The sequence below is a fragment of the Ceratotherium simum genome, chromosome 34 (genome assembly GCF_057802395.1).
Source record: "Ceratotherium simum simum isolate JZ-2026a chromosome 34, ASM5780239v1, whole genome shotgun sequence".
In the NCBI taxonomy this organism is placed as follows: domain Eukaryota; kingdom Metazoa; phylum Chordata; class Mammalia; order Perissodactyla; family Rhinocerotidae; genus Ceratotherium; species Ceratotherium simum.
In genome coordinates, this window is record NC_141933.1 from 14,257,835 (window position 1) to 14,275,301 (window position 17,467).

Below are 17,467 nucleotides of genomic sequence, written 5' to 3' on the forward strand. Positions count from 1 at the left end.
CACCACCAATAGTCTAATTTTTATCCTTCACCATACATAGTGCCCCTGTTTTAACTGGGGAAATAGGGGTCAGATGGGTCAAAGAAATAGTGTCTTTCCTGCCCAAAGGACCCCTCAGAGCAAATATCTAATAAGTAAGCAATGATTGTTTATTAATAGAGATATACAAAATTAGGCTGAAACAGCTACAGAGAAAGAAAATCAGTAAAAAGTGAGAGTACAAGAATGGGAGAATGAAAGTAACATCAAATCATGTACTCACAACATCCACGCCTTTTAGCCGGGGGGAGTCCCAACAGCACCGCCAGGCAAGGAGTGCCAGTTCAGAGAAGAGATCCTGGGCAAGGCGTCCCCTCTGCAGGTGAGACTCCCGCCCAGGCAATGCTAAGCACGGGTTTTTATTTAGGATATCATCGAGGGCCCATATGGGAACATCGGTGTTTCTTTTCTTTAGACGTCAGGTGTTATCTAGTGTGTATGTGCACTGTGACTCCCGGTAATCGTCTGGAGCCCACACAGATGGCCAGTCTATGCCTGCTCCCGACATTCCTAGAGTCTTGAAACATAAACAGTTGCAGTTTGTATTGTGGCAGAAGGGCCAGTTCCCACCACAAGCAACCGCTTTGTATTTTTTTCAGTGCAGATGGTTTCTGAGGGTCATAGAGCGGTCATCATGGCTTCACTCATGTCAATTCAGCCCTTTACCCCTTTCACGTACCCTCCCACTCCTTTCCCCTCTGGTAACCACTAATCTGTTCTCTTTATCCATTAGTTTGTTTATCTACCACATATTAGTGAAATCACACGCTGTTTGTCTTTCTCTCTGGATTACTTTGCTTAACATAATACCCTCAAGGTCCATCCCTGTTGTTGCAAATGGGATAATTTTGTCTTTTTTATGGCTGAGTAGCATTCCATTGTATATGTATACCTCATATTCTTTATCCATTCATCAGCTGATGGGCACTTGGGTTGCTTCCTCATGTTGGCTATGGTGAATAGTGCTGCAATGAACAAAGGTGTGCATAAATCTCTATGAATTGCTGATTTCATGTTCTGTGGATAGATATCCAGTAGTGGGGGATAGCTGGATCATATGGCATTTCTATTTTTACTTTTTTTGAGAAATCTCCATACTGTTTTCCACAGTGGCTGCACCAGTTTGCATTCCCACCAGCAGTGTATGAGAGTTCCTTTTCCTGCACATCCTCTCCAACTTTTGTTATTTTTGTCTTAGTAATTATAGCCATTCTAACAGGTGTAAGGTGATATCTCATTGTAGTTTCAATTTACATTTTAATAATAATTAGTGATGTTGAACATCTTTTCATGTGTCTGTTGGCCATCTGTATATCTTCTTTTGAAAAATGTCTGTTCATATCCTTTGCCCATTTTTTGATTGGGTTGTTTGTTTTTTTGTTGTTGAGTTGTGTGAGTTTTTTATATATTTTGGAAATTAACCCCTTGTTGTATATATGATTTGCAAATATTTTCTCCCATTTTTTGGGTTGTCTTTTCATTTTGTTCATGCTTTCGTTTGCTATGCAGAAGCTTTTTAGTCTGATGTAGTCCCATTTGTTAACTTTTTCTTTTGTTTCCCTTGTTTCAGTAGACATGGTATTTGAAAAGATACTGCTAAGACTGATGTCAAGGAATGTACTGCCTGTATTTTCTTCTAGGAGTTTTATGGTGTCAGATCTTACATTCAGGTTTTTAATCCATTTTTAGTTAATTTTTGTGTTTGATGTAAGATAATGGTCTACTTTCATTCTTTTACATGCGGCTGTCCAGTTTTCCCAACATCATTTATTGAAGAGACTTTCCTTTCTCCATTGTATATTCTTGGCTCTTTTGTCAAACATTGTCTGTCTACAGATGTGTGGTTTTATTTCTGGGATTTCTATTCTGTTCTGTTGATCTGTGTGTCTGTTTTGTGCCAGTATCATGCTGTTTTGATTACTCTACTTTGCAGTATATTTTGAAGTCAGGGATTGTGATGCCTCCACCTTTGTTCATTTTTCTCAGGATTGCTTTACCTGTTTGGGCAATCCATATAAATTGTTGTTCCATATAAATCTTAGGATTGTTTGTTTTAGTTCCTTGAAGAATGTCATTGGGATTCTGATTGGAATTGCATTGAATCTGTAGATTGCTTTTGGTAGTATGGACATTTTAACTATGTTTGTTCTTTGAATCCGTGAGCATAGAATATCTTCCCATTTCTTTATGTCTTCTTCAATTACTTCCAATAATGTTTTATACTTTTCACTGTATAGGTATTTCACTTCTTTTGCTAAATTTATTCCTAGATATTTTGTTCTTTTCATTGTGATGTTAAATAGGACTGTATTCTTCACTTCTCTTTCTGCTAGTTCGTTTTTAGTGTATGGAAATGCAACTGATTTTTGTAAGTTGATTTTGGACCTTGCAATTTTGCTGTAGTTGTTGATTACTTCTAATAGTTTTTTGATGGATTCTTTAGGGTTTTATATAGATAGAATCACGTCATCCACAGACAGTGAGTTTCACTTCTTCCTTTCCAATTTGGATACCTTTTATTTCTTTTTCTTGCCTAATTTCTCTGGCCAAAACCTCCAGTACTATGTTGAATAGGAGTGGTGAGAGTGGGCACCCTTGTCTTGTTCCTGTTCTCAGAGGGATGACTTTCAGTTTTTCACCACTAGGTATGATGTTGGCTGTGGTTTTCCATACATGGCCTTTATTATGTTGAGGTATTTTCCTTCTATGCACATTTTATTGAGAGTTTTTATAATAAATGGATTTTAGATCTTGTCAAATATTTTGTCTGGGTCTATTGAGATGATCATGTGATTTTTTTTTGTGTGTGTGTGTGAGGAGATCAGCCCTGTGCTAACATCTGCCAATCCTCCTCTTTTTTTGCTGAGGAAGACTGGCCCTGGGCTAACATCCGTGCCCATCTTCCTCCACTTTATATGGGATGCTGCCACAGAATGGCTTGCCAAGCGTGCCCAGGATCCGAACCGGCAAACCCCGGGCCGCCACAACAGAGTGCACACAGTTAACTGCTTGCGCCACTGGGCCGGCCTCTGATCATGTGATTTTTATCCTCATTTTGTTAGTGTGATGTATCATGTTGATTGATTTGTGGATGTTGAACCATCCCTGGAATAAATCTGACTTGATCACGTTGTATGATCTTTTTAATGTTTTGTTGTATTCGATTTGCTAGTATTTTGTTGAGGATTTTTGCATCAATGTCCATCTGTGATATTGGCTTGTAATTTTTTTTGTGTGTGTGTTGTCCTTGTCTGGTTTTGGCATGAGGGTAATGTTGGTTTCATGGAATGAGTTAGGAATCTTCCCCTCTTCAATTTTTTGGAAGAGGTTGAGAAGGATATGTATTAATCTTCTTTGAATGTTTGGTAGAATTAATCAGGGAAGCCGTCTGGTCCTGGAATTTTATTTTTTTGGGAGGATTTGATTATTGTTTCGATCTCCTTACTGGTGATTGGGCTATTCAAATTATCTGTTTCTTCTGGAATATGTTTTGGAAGGTTGTATGATTCTCAGAATTTGTCCATTTCTTCTACATTATCTGATTTGTTGGAATATAGCTTTTCATAGTATTCTCTTAAAATCTTTTGTATTTCTGTAGTGTCCATTGTAATTTTTCCTCTTTCATTTCTGATTTCATTTATTTGAGTATTCTCTCTTTCTTCCTTGGTGAGTCCACTAAAGGTTTGTCAATTTTGTTTATCTTTTCAAAGAACCAGCTCTTAGTTTCGTTGTTTTTCTATTGTTTTTTTTAGTTTATGTTTCATTTATTTCTGACCTGATTTTTATTATTTCCTTACTTCTACTGATTTTGGGCTTTGTTTGTTCTTCTTTTTCCAGTTCCTTTAGGTGCATTGTTAGATTGTTTATTTGAGATTTTTCTTGTTTGTGGAGGTAGCCCTGTATTGCTTTAAACTTCCTTCTTAGAAACGCTTCTGCTGTATCCCATAAATTTTTGGCAAGTCATATTTTCATTTTCATATTTCTCTAGGTATTTTTTGATTTCTCTTTTCATTTCTTCATTGACCCAATCATTGTTCGGTAGCATTTTGTTTAATCTCCACATGTTTGTGGCTTTTCCTATTTTCTTCCTATAGTTGATTTCTAATTTCATATCATTGTGGTCCAAAAAGAGGCTTGGTATTATTTCAATCTTCTTAAATTTATTGAGACTTGTTTTGTGGCCTAAAATGTGATCTATCCTGGAGAATATTCCAAGTACATTTGAAAAGAATGTGTATTCTGTGATTTTTGGATGGAATGATCTGTATATATCTACTAACTCCATCTGGTCTAATGTGTCTTTTAAGGCCAGTGTTTCCTTATGGATCTTATGTTTAGATGATCTATCCATTGGTATAAGTGGAGTGTTAAAGTCCTCTATTATAATTTTGTTACTGTCTATTTCTCCTTTCCTGCCTGTTAATAATTGCTTTACATATTTAGGAGTTCCTATGTTGGATGCATAGATAGTTCCAAGTTTTATATCCTCTTGTGGGATTGTTCCCTCTATCAATATGTAGTGCCTTTCTCTGTCTCTTGTTACAGTTTTCTTTTTAAGATCTATTTTGTCTGAGATAAGTATTGCTACCCCAGCTTTCTTTTCATTTCCATTTGCATGAAGTATCTTTTTCCATCCCTTCACTTTCAGTTTGTGAGTGTCTTGAGGTCTGAAGTGTGTCTCTTGTATACAGTATATATATATGGGTCTTGTTTATTTTTATCCAGTCTGCCACCCTATGCCTTTTGATTGGAGCATTTAGTCCATTGACATTTAAAAGTAGCTATGGCTAAGAATGTACTTACTGACATTTCATTTTGTTGCTTTTTTTCTGGGTGTTTAGTAGTTCTTCTCTGTTCTTTTCTTCTTCTCTTGATCTCCTCCCTTGTGGCTTGATGGCTTTCTTTAGTATTATGTTTGGGTTCCTTTCTCTTAATTTTTTGTGTATTTATTATAGGTTTCTGGTTTGTGATTACCATGAGATTCATATATAATAACCTATGTGTATAGCAATCTATATTAAGTTGATATTCTCCTTAGTTTGACCTCTTGCTAAAAGCTCTACTCTTGTACTCCCCTCCTCCCACATTTTATGTTTTTGTTGTCATTTCTAACCTCTTTGTGTGTGTGTGTATGTATCCCTTACCCTCTTATCATGAACATAGATAATTTTAGTACTTTTGACTTTTAACCTTCTTATTAGCTTCATAGGTGGTTGATCTGCTACCTTTACTGTATATTTGCCTTTACCAGTGATTTTATTTTATTTTTTATTTATTTATTTTTTTTGTAATTTTCTTATTCCTATATGTGGTCTTCTCTTTTCTGCTTAAATAAGTACCTTTAGCATTTCTTGTAAGGCTAGTTTCTTGGTGATAAACTCCTCTAGTTTTTGCTTGTCTGAGAAACTTGTTATCTCTCCTTCCATTCTGAATGATAACCTTGTCAGCTAGAGTATTCTTGACTGTAGGATTTTTCCTTTCAGCACTATAAATCTTTCATGCCCCTCACTTCTAGCCCATAAAGTTTCTGCTGAGAAGTCAGCTGATAGCCTTATGGGGTTTCCTTTGTATGTAACTTGTTGCCTTTCTCTTGTGTCTTTTAAGATTCTCTCTTTATCTTTAATTCTTGACCTTTTAATTATAATGTGTCTTGGTGTGGGCCTGTTTGGGTTGATCTCGTTTGGTGCTCTCTGTGCTTCTTGTACCTAGATAGCTCTTTCCTTCCTTAGGTTGGGAAAGTTTTCAGCTATTATTCTTCAAATAGTTTCTCTGCCCCTTTTTCTCACTCTTCTCCTTCTAGGGCACCTATAATACAGATGTTACTGTGCTTGATGTTGTCCCAGGGGTCCCTTAGACCATCCTCATTCTTCTTAATTCTTTTTTCTTTTTCCTTTCAGCTTGGGTGATTTCCTCTAGTTTTTCATCCAGCTCGCTGATATGTTCTTCTGTATCATCTAGTCTGATATTGATTCCCTCTAGTTTTTCATCCAGCTCGCTGATATGTTCTTCTGTATCATTTAGTCTGCTATTGATTCCCTCTAGTGAACTTTTCATTTCCAGTATTGTATTCTTCATTTCTGATTGCTTCTTTTTTATATTTTCCAATTCTTTGTTGAAGTTCTTACTGAGTTCATCCATTCTTCTCCAAAGATAAGTGAGCATCCTTATGACCTTTAGTTTGTACTCTTTGTCAGGTAGATTGTTTATCTCTCTTTTGTTTAGTTTTTTTCTAGGATTTTGTCTAGTTCCATTTCTTGGAGCATATTCCTTTGTTTCCTCATTCTGCCTCTTTCTCTCTGCTTATATCTATGTATTAAGTAGGTCAGCTATGTCTCCCAATCTTGGATAGGTGGACTTATGTAAGATATGCCTTATGAGTCCCAGCAGTGTGCTTCCATCTTGTCACGTTTCAAATGTTCCAGGAGTGTCCCCTGTGTGGGCCATGTGTGTCCTTCTGTTGTTGCAGGGTTGCTCTTGCTGCAGGTGCCTGGGGAGTATAGGCTGTGCCCCTGGCCTGCTGGTTGTAATGCTCAGCTGTGTGAGGCTGCTGTGGAACCTTCAGTCACTTTATCGGGCATGGGGAGCCCCAGCACAGTTGGCTGCAAGGTCTAATAGCACATCATTGTTGCAGTTTTTCTCTTAAGTGAGTAGGCCACCAGTGTGGCTGGTTGCTAGGCTCAGGGCCTCTGGCCTGAAAGCTGTTGTCTGCTCATTCAGGATTGCAGCTGAGTAGGGCCAGCCACAGTAATGGGAGCACCCAATTGTTTCAGGCTTTGGAAGGTGGGGCTGATACCCTATGTGGCTGTTTGAAAGCACAAGTCTTCTGCAGCTGACGAGCACTACTTCCTGCAGGGCCACACACTGTCAACACAGTCCTACCCTGTGCGTGCACCCTGACCCACTGAAGCAGACAGAGTCGCCCCACTGCAGAGGCCCCTCATACTACATCAATGCAGGAGTGCTCCTCACACATACCCTGCCCCACAAAGGTGGACCAACTCACCAGGATGTAAAGGTTCCAGGCACCCTGAATATGTGAGACCAAAAGTTGCCTGACGGCTTGCTGTTGGGTGGCACCAGTCAACTAGGGCAGGCTGCCTGCCCTTGCTGAGCTGGATTAAATTGGTGCTCTAGTGTGGGGGGAAGTCCTCTGGGCTAAAAGGCCAGGGGAAGAACTCCACTGGTGTCTGCCAGCGTCTGTTTCATCACTCCTCCACTGGGTCACAGTAATGGCTGCTGCCAATGTCTCAGTCCCTGAGGAGGTCTCACCTCTTGGCAAGATGCACCCGGAGACTATCAAGTGAGTCTCTTTTCACCAAAGCAATATGCACCATTCCTTCTGGTGACTTTAGGTTGCTTTCTGAAATGGGGGAATTTGTGCCTGGGCCCTTTAAGAGCAGGCTATTTTTACCCTTATTCCAATAGCTTTTCTGGGGGTATTCCCCATTGTTGTTTTTAGCCAGCAAAGCAGGTATTATGACACTTGTCTCTGTTGTGCTGAGTCCAAAAGCTGCTTATTGTGGTAACATTTCCCTGCTCAGATCCCCCCACTCCTCTAAGGAAGGTTTCATACCTTAAGATTGATCCTGGCCAGCCATGAAGTGCTGCAGCTCAAAGGTGAATTTTTTCTCTCCAGAAGGAATTTCTGCTTCTTCCACCTCAGTCAGCACTGTCCCTTGTTATAGGGGTTCTTTTTATCCAGTTTTCAGTTCTCTCTCAAGGGTAATTGTTCAAGAACAGGTGTAAATTTGTTGTGTCCGTGGGGACACAGGTGTCAGAATCTGCCTATGCCGCCATCTTGACACCGTCTCTTCCTTTTGGTTCTGATTGCCATTTCAGTTTGGTGGTTTTCTGTGATGATTTTCTCAGTATTACGTTTATTTATATGATTTGTGGCTCTGCTCTGATTTTTGGTTTAGTGGTTACAATGAGGTTTGGACAAAATATTTCAAAGATGAGATAGTCCATTTTCTGATAGCCTCTTATCTTTATTAGCCTAAGCAGGTTCCATCCCTCTCCTCTTCCCCTTCTGAGTTATTGTCACAAATTATTCTTTTTTTGTGTTGTGAGTTTGTGACTAAATTGAAGTGTTTATAGTTTTTTTGATGCTTTCCTTTACTTTCATGTTATATTTAAGTGTTTGCTAACCTTTTCTGATAGAGAACTGTAATTTTCTGATTTTTGTCTATTCATCTCCTAGCTCAAAGATCTGTAAACCTTTACCTTTTTATTTGAGGTAAGAGGGATTCCTTGATTATTTCTTGTAAGGGAAGTATAGTGGCAATGAACTCCCTCAACTTTTGTTTATCTGGGAAAACTTTTATTTCTCTATTGTATCTGAAGGATAGTTTCACTGGATAGAGTATTCTTTGCTGAAGGTTTTTGTCTTTCAGTATTCTGAATATATCATTCCATTCTCTCCTAGCCTGTAAGGTTTCTCCTGAGAAATCTGTGAAAGTCTGATAGGAGTTCCTTTGTAGATTATTTTCTTCTACCTTTCTGCCCTTAATATTTTTCTTTGTCATTGTCTGTTGCCAGTTTTACTATTATATGCCTTGGAGAAGGTCTTTTTAAATTGATATAATTAGCAATTCTATTGACTTCATGTACTTGTACATCCAGTTTCTTCCCCAGGTTTGAGAAGTTCTCAGCTATTATTTCTTTGAACAAGCTCTCTTTTCCTTTTTCCCTCTCTTCTCCCTCTTGAATACATATAATCCTTATGTTGCTTTTCCTAGTTCAGTCAGATATTTTTCAAAAATTTGTTCATTTTCTTTAAATCTTAGTTCTCTTTCCTCCTCCACTTGAAGCGTTTCTAGATTCCTGTCCTCTAATTCACAAATTCTGTCCTCATAATATCAACTCCATTTTTTAGTTTCTAGAATATTTTTATGTTATTAATTTTGTTCTTCATATCTAGAATTTCTGTATAGTTTTTGTTACTGGCTTCAATTTCTTTGGTGAAGTATTCCTCCTGCTCATTGATTTTATTCCTGAGCTCATTGTACTGTCTTTATGAGTTTTCTTGTAACATGTTGAGTTTCTTTATGACTACTATTTTAAATTCTCTGTCATTTAGATTATAAATTTCTGTACTTAAGGATGGTTTCTGGATACTTGTCATTTTCCTTCTGTTCTGAAGTGTTATTGTAGTTTTTCATGGTGTTTGATGAACTGATCCTTTGCTGCCACATTTGTAGTATGATCACCTCACATATTCCACCCGACACTGCTAGTGGGGAGCAAAAGCTGTGTTTCTGATTCTTCCCCATCTGCTGGAAGCTGTGCAGGCATGACTGCCTTGTGTTTGCACTGGCTGGCCATAGCCACTCAGTGGATCATTCTCGTGGAGTTGGACCCTGTGTCCTCAGTGGCAGGTTGCACAGGGGAACACTTGCCTGCACTCACGGATAGTTTGGCTGAGCCACTGCACTTGATGGGCAAGGCTCCTTCATGGGGGCTGAGCTACTGCCATTCAGTGGGGAGAATTCCTATGGGCCAGGCCACTGTGACAGAGTGGGTGCTCTCAGAGGACAGGCTACCCCTCTGAAAGTGTTCATATGCATGCTGGGCTGCTTCTTCCTCCTCTTACACTTGTGCCAACAGCTTTGCTTGGTGGGTGGGGTGTCTTTATGGGGGCTGAACTGCCACCACTCAATGGGGAGCATTACTATGAGCAGGGACACTGTGGCACAGTGGGTGTTTCCACAGGCCAAGCTATCCCTCTGCAGGCATTCATGAGCACACTGGGCTGCCCCTGCCTCCTCTGAAGTACCATTTTGTCAGTCACAAGAATAGCTAGATTTTAGAGAGAAGAAGTGAAAACTTGGCTTCATGATTCCTCGTTCCATTATGTTTAGCTGCCACCTCCCAGTGATGTCTGAGGCAATGTCGCCAACATTGATTTCAGTTTGAAAAGCCTGTTTATATAATTAGACTCAGGTGGATAGAGCTCTATGTTTTGAGAAAACAGGTTCCATTAGATATTATATGCAGAGAAAAATGACAAGAACGTATGAAGCCACACAGGCAATTCTTTCCTCACCAATGTTTTTATGTGAATCGTTTATTTGTAATTGTCCAGCATCTATTTATATTTCAATAAAAATAAAATAATGTTTAAAATTAAATATGTAAAAATTAAAAATAACTTAAAAATGAACACTTTACTACCTTCATCCTCAACAGAAAGAGAGAATGAGAGAGCAAGTTTGAGAGGGAGAGAGACAGAAAGTGAGAAATACATAGAGGAGAAAGAGAGAGAGAGAGAGAATGATAAAGGGAACAGAGGGAAGGTGAGGGGAGGAGAGGTGACGCAAGGAGAGGAGAGGAAGAAAGATTGGTCTTGACTTCATTCCCAAATAACCTTGTTCCCTCCATCTTACTCCTCCAGAATCCTTGTAAAGTGAATTGTGAAAGACAGATGGGAGAAAGGAATGGTAGAAAGAAGGAGCATTTTTAAGATCAAGAGTTGGGGAGACTAGAAAGAAGTCAAAGTCATCAATTTCTAGGCATAGGTGGCCTGGAACATTCTCCATGGTAGCCTCCCAAAGACCGTGGGAGACCTCAAAAGTGAAGTCTGCCATCATATGTCTAGGGATCCAGGGTCTGATTCCCAGAGATCTGAGCCACTGGGGATTGCAGGACCTTAACTGACCAGGGAGAAGCAGAGCTACCAGATTTGCGGGTACCATGAACATTCAGAATCCAACCAAGAGAATTTGAAGAAAATTTAAAAAGAGACTTTTTTAAAGACAAGCGTTTATAGACTAAGTTTCATACATATTACACTAGTATTTATACAACACTTTACACTTCATATAGTTACATTACATAAAAGTATTTTTTTTCTATTACCATGTGAAGTTGGCAGGTGAGAAATTATCCCCATTTTGCAAATAAAACTTTAGGGCATATTGAGGTCTGCCACATTCTTTCCAGTGTAACAACAACCCATGTTGAATCTCACAAAGTGACATGTGTGGAACATAAATGATTTTCACTGACCAGAAACATGTCCTCTATTGCTGGTCATTGGGCCCAAATTCTACACATTTGGTGTTATATCTTTAAAACTATCTCAAAAATCTGTTCAGTTTAAAACACTTAATTAATACAGCCCTTATCAGGGGGAATATATAACTATGAACCTGTTAGGAAGTGTTAACTCAAATAATAAACTCATTCCCCAGCCACCTCTTTCTTCCTAAAAGTACTTTATTTTTTTTTTTTTTTTTTTTAATTTTTTGTTTATTGCAGTAACATTGGTTTATAACATTGTAAAAATTTCAGGTGTACATCATTGTACTTCTATTTCTGCATGGACTACATCATGTTCACCACCAAAATACTAATTACAACCCATCACCACACACATGTACCGAATTATCCCTTTCACCCTCCTCCCTCCCCCCTTCCCCTCTGGTAACCACCAATCCAATCTCTGTCCCTATGTGTTTGTTTATTGTTGTTATTATCTACTACTTAATGAAGGAAATCATACGGTATTTGACCTTCTCCCTCTGACTTATTTCACTTTGCATTTACAGAAATAGAACAAAGAATCCTAAAATTTATATGGAACAACAAAAGACCCCGAATAGCTAAAGGAATCCTGAGAAAAAAGAACAAAGCTGGAGGTATCACACTCCCTGATTTCAAAATATACTACAAAGCTATAGTAACCAAAACAGCATGGTACTGGCACAAAAACAGACACACAGATCAATGGAATAGAATCGAAAGCCCAGAAATAAACCCACACATCTATGGACAGCTAATCTTCGACAAAGGAGCCAAGAACATACAATGGGGAAAAGAAAGTCTCTTCAACAAATGGTGTTGGGAAAACTGGATAGCCACATGCAAAAAAATGAAAGTAGACCCTTACCTTACACCATACACAAAAATTAACTCCAAATGGATTAAAGACTTGAATGTAAGACCTGAAACTATGAAACTTCTAGAAGAAAACATAGGCAGTACGCTCTTCCACATCAGTCTTAGCAACATCTTTTCAAACACCACATCTGACCAGGCAAGAGAAACAATAGAAAAATAAACAAATGGGACTACATCAAACTAAAAAGCTTCTGCACAGCAAAGGAAACCATCAACAAAACGAAAAGACAACCTAACAATTGGGAGAAGATATTTGCAAACCATACATCTGATAAGGGCTTAATCTCCAAAATATATAAAGAACTCATGCATCTCAACAACAAAAAAACTACCAACCCAATTCAAAAATGGGCAAAAGACCTGAACAGACATTTCTCCAAAGAAGATATACAGATGGCCAACAGACACATGAAAAGATGTTCAAAATCACTAACTATCAGGGAAATGCAAATCAAAACTACAATGAGATATCACCTCACGCCTGTCAGAATGGCTATAATTAACAAGACAGGAAACAACATGTGTTGGAGAGGTTGTGGAGAGAAGGGAACTCTCATACACTGCTGGTGGGAGTGCAAACTGGTGCAGCCACTATGGAAAACAGTATGGAGATTCCTCAAAAAATCAACGATAGAACTACCATATGATCCAGCTATTCCACGGTTGGGTATTTATCCAAAGAACTTGAAAACACCAATTTGCAAAGGTACATGCACCCCTGTGTTCATTGCAGCCTTATTCACGATAGCCAAGACTTGGAAGCAACCTAAGTGCCCATCAAGGGACGAATGGATAAAGAAGCTGTGGTATATATACACAATGGAATACTACTCAGCCATAAGAAATGACGAAATCCAGCCATTTGTGACAACATGGATGGACATTGAGGGTATAATGCAAAGTGAAATAAGTCAGAGGGAGAAGGTCAAATACCTAAAAGTACTTTAGCTGAATAGATCAAACCAAGGAGACCTTCCTAAAACATCTCTTTATCCCTAAAAATGGCAGATATGTAAGCTTCATTTAACAAAAACAAAAATTTGCAGGAATGACCTTAAGTAGATATTTTTAATGAAAGATTAGTAATGCAGTGTAATATGTTGGAAAGAACCAATTCAGAACACATAAATTACACCTACTATTAATAGAAGGCACACTGTGTATTACACATTCTGACAAGTGCTTTATAAGCATTATCTAATTTTATTCTCTCTATGAAAAATGACTTTATGAAGTAGCTACTACTGTCAGCTTCATTTTGTAGATGATAATACTGAAGTTTGGAGAGGTTAATTTGCTCAAGGTCGCACAACCTGCAAGTGGAAAGCCGGACATCCTCCCAGAGAGGCTAATACCAATGCCCGTGGTTGTAACCATGCTATTGCTGGCTCCATCTTGAATTAGTTTTTTGTGTTTCTTATTGCTTTAATATTCTCACTTATGCATAGGAAATCATGCTATGTCTGCCCCATGGGGCTGCTATGATAATTGATTCAGGTCAGGGAGTTGAGAATATGTGTGTATGCATATATCTAAAATAAAATTCCTTGTAAAGAGAAAGTGTCCACGTATCTAATGTTGTTATCAAGCTATTAAATCAGCCAGTGGTGTCCTCTTGGGCAAATCTCTTAGCTCCATTGTCTTCAGGTCCTCATCTGGAAGTTGAAATTATTAGGCTACATTATCCGTAGGTCCTTTCAGCTCAAATGACTCCAAGCTCATTAAGAGAAAAGCTATACTCATGAGATAATAGGACAATGGTGAAGGGGGGAATTGATTCCAGAGGGACATGTCAAAGTGGGGCATGAAATTTGCAGGAATAAAAACTCCATGTCAACCATGACTCCAGAGAGCAAGCTCCTGGAGAGTTTTCTCCCTCAAATTGTCTTTTCTCCTTTCACCTCTGCCCTAATAACACAGGACAGGATTAAGAGGATTCATCAGTTGTAGGCATCTTTCTGACAGTGAGTGGAGAGTCAATTTCCTTGACAAAGCACCCATCTTGGAGTGCAATAGGGCCCACCTGAAAAGTTCTTTTGAAAAAAAAATAAGCAATTTCAACCTTTGGCAAAAACTCTGTTTTCCTGGAGGATCTGGGTCAAGGTCAGAGAGCAAGATTTGTAGAGAACAAGGGATTCTGTGCTATCTCAATATCTCTGTGATTCTTCCAGTGGGACCTCCATGGACTAAAATTTATGGTACTCATAAGTTTTATGAGGTTAATGTTCTCTCCCATTCTGAACTCTTCTCTCTCCCTCACTTCCACACCCTCCACTTAGGACTTTTCCTCAAGTCTCTTTCTCCTTACCAAATTCTCTGACTTTCAGTGAGAAGAAGAATCTCTAAACTAAAATGTCAGGTATTACTCTGGAGTGAGGGGAAGATATTGAGTTCTGCAATTTCTTAATGATGTGATCTTGAACTCTGTTAACTTCTGCTTTTTACCTGTAAAATTGAACATAGGATCATCTAGAATTTTATTAGACAATGTCTATAAAGCTTAATACACCATAGAAGTTAATAATTGAACACTGAATCAAAATGTAATAATTTTCTGAATTTCAGGGGAATTAACTAAGATCAAAATGTGCTTGTCTAAGGATTCCCACTCTCTCCACTTTTATCCGAAGTAGTATTGGAGGTCCTAGCCAGAGCAATTACACAAAAATTAAGAAATAAGAAAAATCCAAATTGAAAAGGAAGAGATATGACTGTCACTATTTGTGGACATGATTTTACATGTAAAAAACCCTAAAGAATCCAGCAAAAAAGATTAAAACTCACATAAATGCACTCAACTTGCAGGATACAAAACCAACAACAAAAAAAGTTTGTTTCTATACAGTAACAATTAATTAGCAGAAAGAGAAATATAACATACAATCCCATTCACATTCACAACAAAAAGAATAAAAATGCTAGAAATAAATTTAACCAAGGAGATGAAATATCTGTACACTGAAAATTATAAGACAGTGTTGAAAGAAATCAAGGAAGACAAAAATAAATGGAAAAAAATTTAGAACTCATAGATCACCACTTATTTTTGAATGTTGATTTTATATCTGCAACTTTACCGAATTCATTAATTACTGCCAACACTTTTACGGTTGAGTCTTTAGGATTTTCTATACATAAATTCATATCATCTGTAAATAATGATATTTTACTTTCTTCCCAATTTGGATGTCTTATATTTCTTTACCTACCCTTTTTACTCTAGCGAAGACTGTCAGTACTATATTGAATAAGAGTGGTGAGAGTGAGCACCCTTGTCCTGTTCCTGATGTTAGAGGGAAAACTTTCAGTTTTTCACCATTGGGTATAATGTTAGCCGTGGGTTTCTTTTATATGGCCTTTATTATGCCGAAGTATGTTTCTTCTATACTCATTTTTCAAGGATTTTAATCATGAAAAGATGTTGTATTTTGTCAAATGCTTTTTCTGTATCTATTGAGATGATCATATGATTTTAATCTTTCATTCTATTAATGTGGTGCATCACATTTATTGATTAGTGCATGCTGAAGCATCCTTCCATATCAGGGATAAATCCCACTTAGTCATGGTGTATAATCCTTTCATAGTGTTGTTGAATTTGGTTTACTAATATTTTATTGAGAATTTTTGCCTGTATATTCATGACGGATATTGGTCTATAGTCTTCTTTTCTTGTGGTGTCTTTACCTGGCTTTGGTATCAGGGTAATGCTGGTCTCCTAAAGTGACATTGGAAGTATTCCCTCTTGTTCATTTTTTTTGGAAGAATTTGAGAAGGATTGGCATTAATTCTTCTTTAAAAGTTTGGTAGAATTTGCCAGAGAAGCCATCTGGTTCTGGGGTTTTCAGTCTTAGGAGGTTTTTGATTACTGATTCAATCTCCTTACAATTCTTCTATTGAGATATTCTATTTCTTCCTTATTCAATTTTAGTAGCTTACATATTTGTAGTAGCTTATCCATTTATTCTAGATTATTTAATTTGTTGGCATATAACTGTTCATAGTAGTCTCCAATGTATTTCTTTTTTTTAAAAATAATTTTATTTATTTATTTTTCCCCCAAAGCCCCAGTAGATAGTTGTATGTCATAGCTGCACATCCTTGTAGTTGCTGTATGTGGGACACGGCCTCAGCATGGCCGGAGAAGTGGTGCGCCAGTGTGCAACCGGGATCCGAACCCGGGCCGCCAGCAGCGGAGCGCGCGCAGTTAACCACTAAGCCACGGGGCCGGCTCTCCAATGTATTTCTGTAGTATCACTTTTAATGTCTTCTTTTTCATTTCTGACTTCATTATATTTGAGTCTTCTGTCTTTTATTCTTAGTGTAACTAAAAGTTTGTCAACTTTGTTTGTCTTTCCAAAAACCAGCTCTTAGCTACGTTTATTTATTTATTTACTTTTGGTCTCTATTTCATTTATTTCTGACATGATCTTTGTTATTTCCTTTCTTCTACTCACTGGTCTTAGTTTGTTCTTCTTTTCTAGTTTCATGAGGTGTAAAGTTGTGTTGTTATTTGAGATTCTTCTATATTCTTAATATATGCTTTTATCACTATAAACTTCCCTCAGAACTGCTTTTGTAGTATCCCATTGGTTTTGGTGTACTATGTTTCCATTTTGATTTGTTTCAAGATATTTTTTGCTTTCCCTTTTTATTTCTCAGTTGACCCATTGGTTTTTCAAGAGTGTGTTGTGTAGTTTCCACATATTTGTAGATTTTCCAGCTTTCCTCTTGTGGATTTCTAGTTTCATACCAATGTTGTCAGAAAAGGTACTTGGTATGATTTTAATCATAAATTTTCTGTGACCTTTTTTGTGTCCTGACATGTGATCTATTATGGAAATGTTCTTTGTGAACTTGAGAAGAATCTGCATTTTGAGGCTATGGATGGAATTTTCTACAAATGCTTTTAGATCCATTTGGTCTAATGTATGGTTTAAGTGCAACCTTTCCTTGGTCATTTTCTGTCTGGACAATCTATCCATTGCTTAAAGTGGGGTATTCAACTCCCTACAATTATTGTATTGTTGTCTATTTCTCCCTTCATATTTGTTAGTATTTTCTTAAGATATTTATGTGCTCTGATTTGGGGTGTGTATATATTTACATTTATTATGTCTTCTTGGTGAATTGACCCCATTATCATTATATGATGACCTTCTTTGTCTCTTGTTTTCATATTTGGCTTAAAGTCTATTTTGTCAGATGTAAATATAGCTAGTCCTGCTTTCTTTTGGTTTCCATTTGCATGGAATATCTGTTTCCATCCCTTCACTTTGAGCCTATGTGTGTTTTAAAGCTGTAGTGATTCTCTTGTATGGAGCATATAGTTGGGTTTTGTTTTCTTATGCAGCCAGTACTCTGCCTTTTGATTGGTGAATTCAATCTATTTACATTTAGATTAATTATTGATAAGTGAGGACTTACTATTGGAATCTTATTCATTGTTTTCTGGGTTTTTTTTTTCGTAGTTTCTTTTCTCCTTTGTTTCTTCCTACCATTGTACATTGGTCATTTCTTGTGGTGG

General features: G+C 37.7%; 1 protein-coding gene across 1 annotated transcript in view; it reads left to right on the forward strand.

Moving 5' to 3' along the window:
• LOC101404840 (olfactory receptor 5AN1-like) overlaps window positions 1-17,467 on the forward strand; it is a 107,609-nt gene that overhangs the window by 14,517 nt on the left and 75,625 nt on the right. The gene's annotated exons all lie outside the window — the stretch shown is intronic.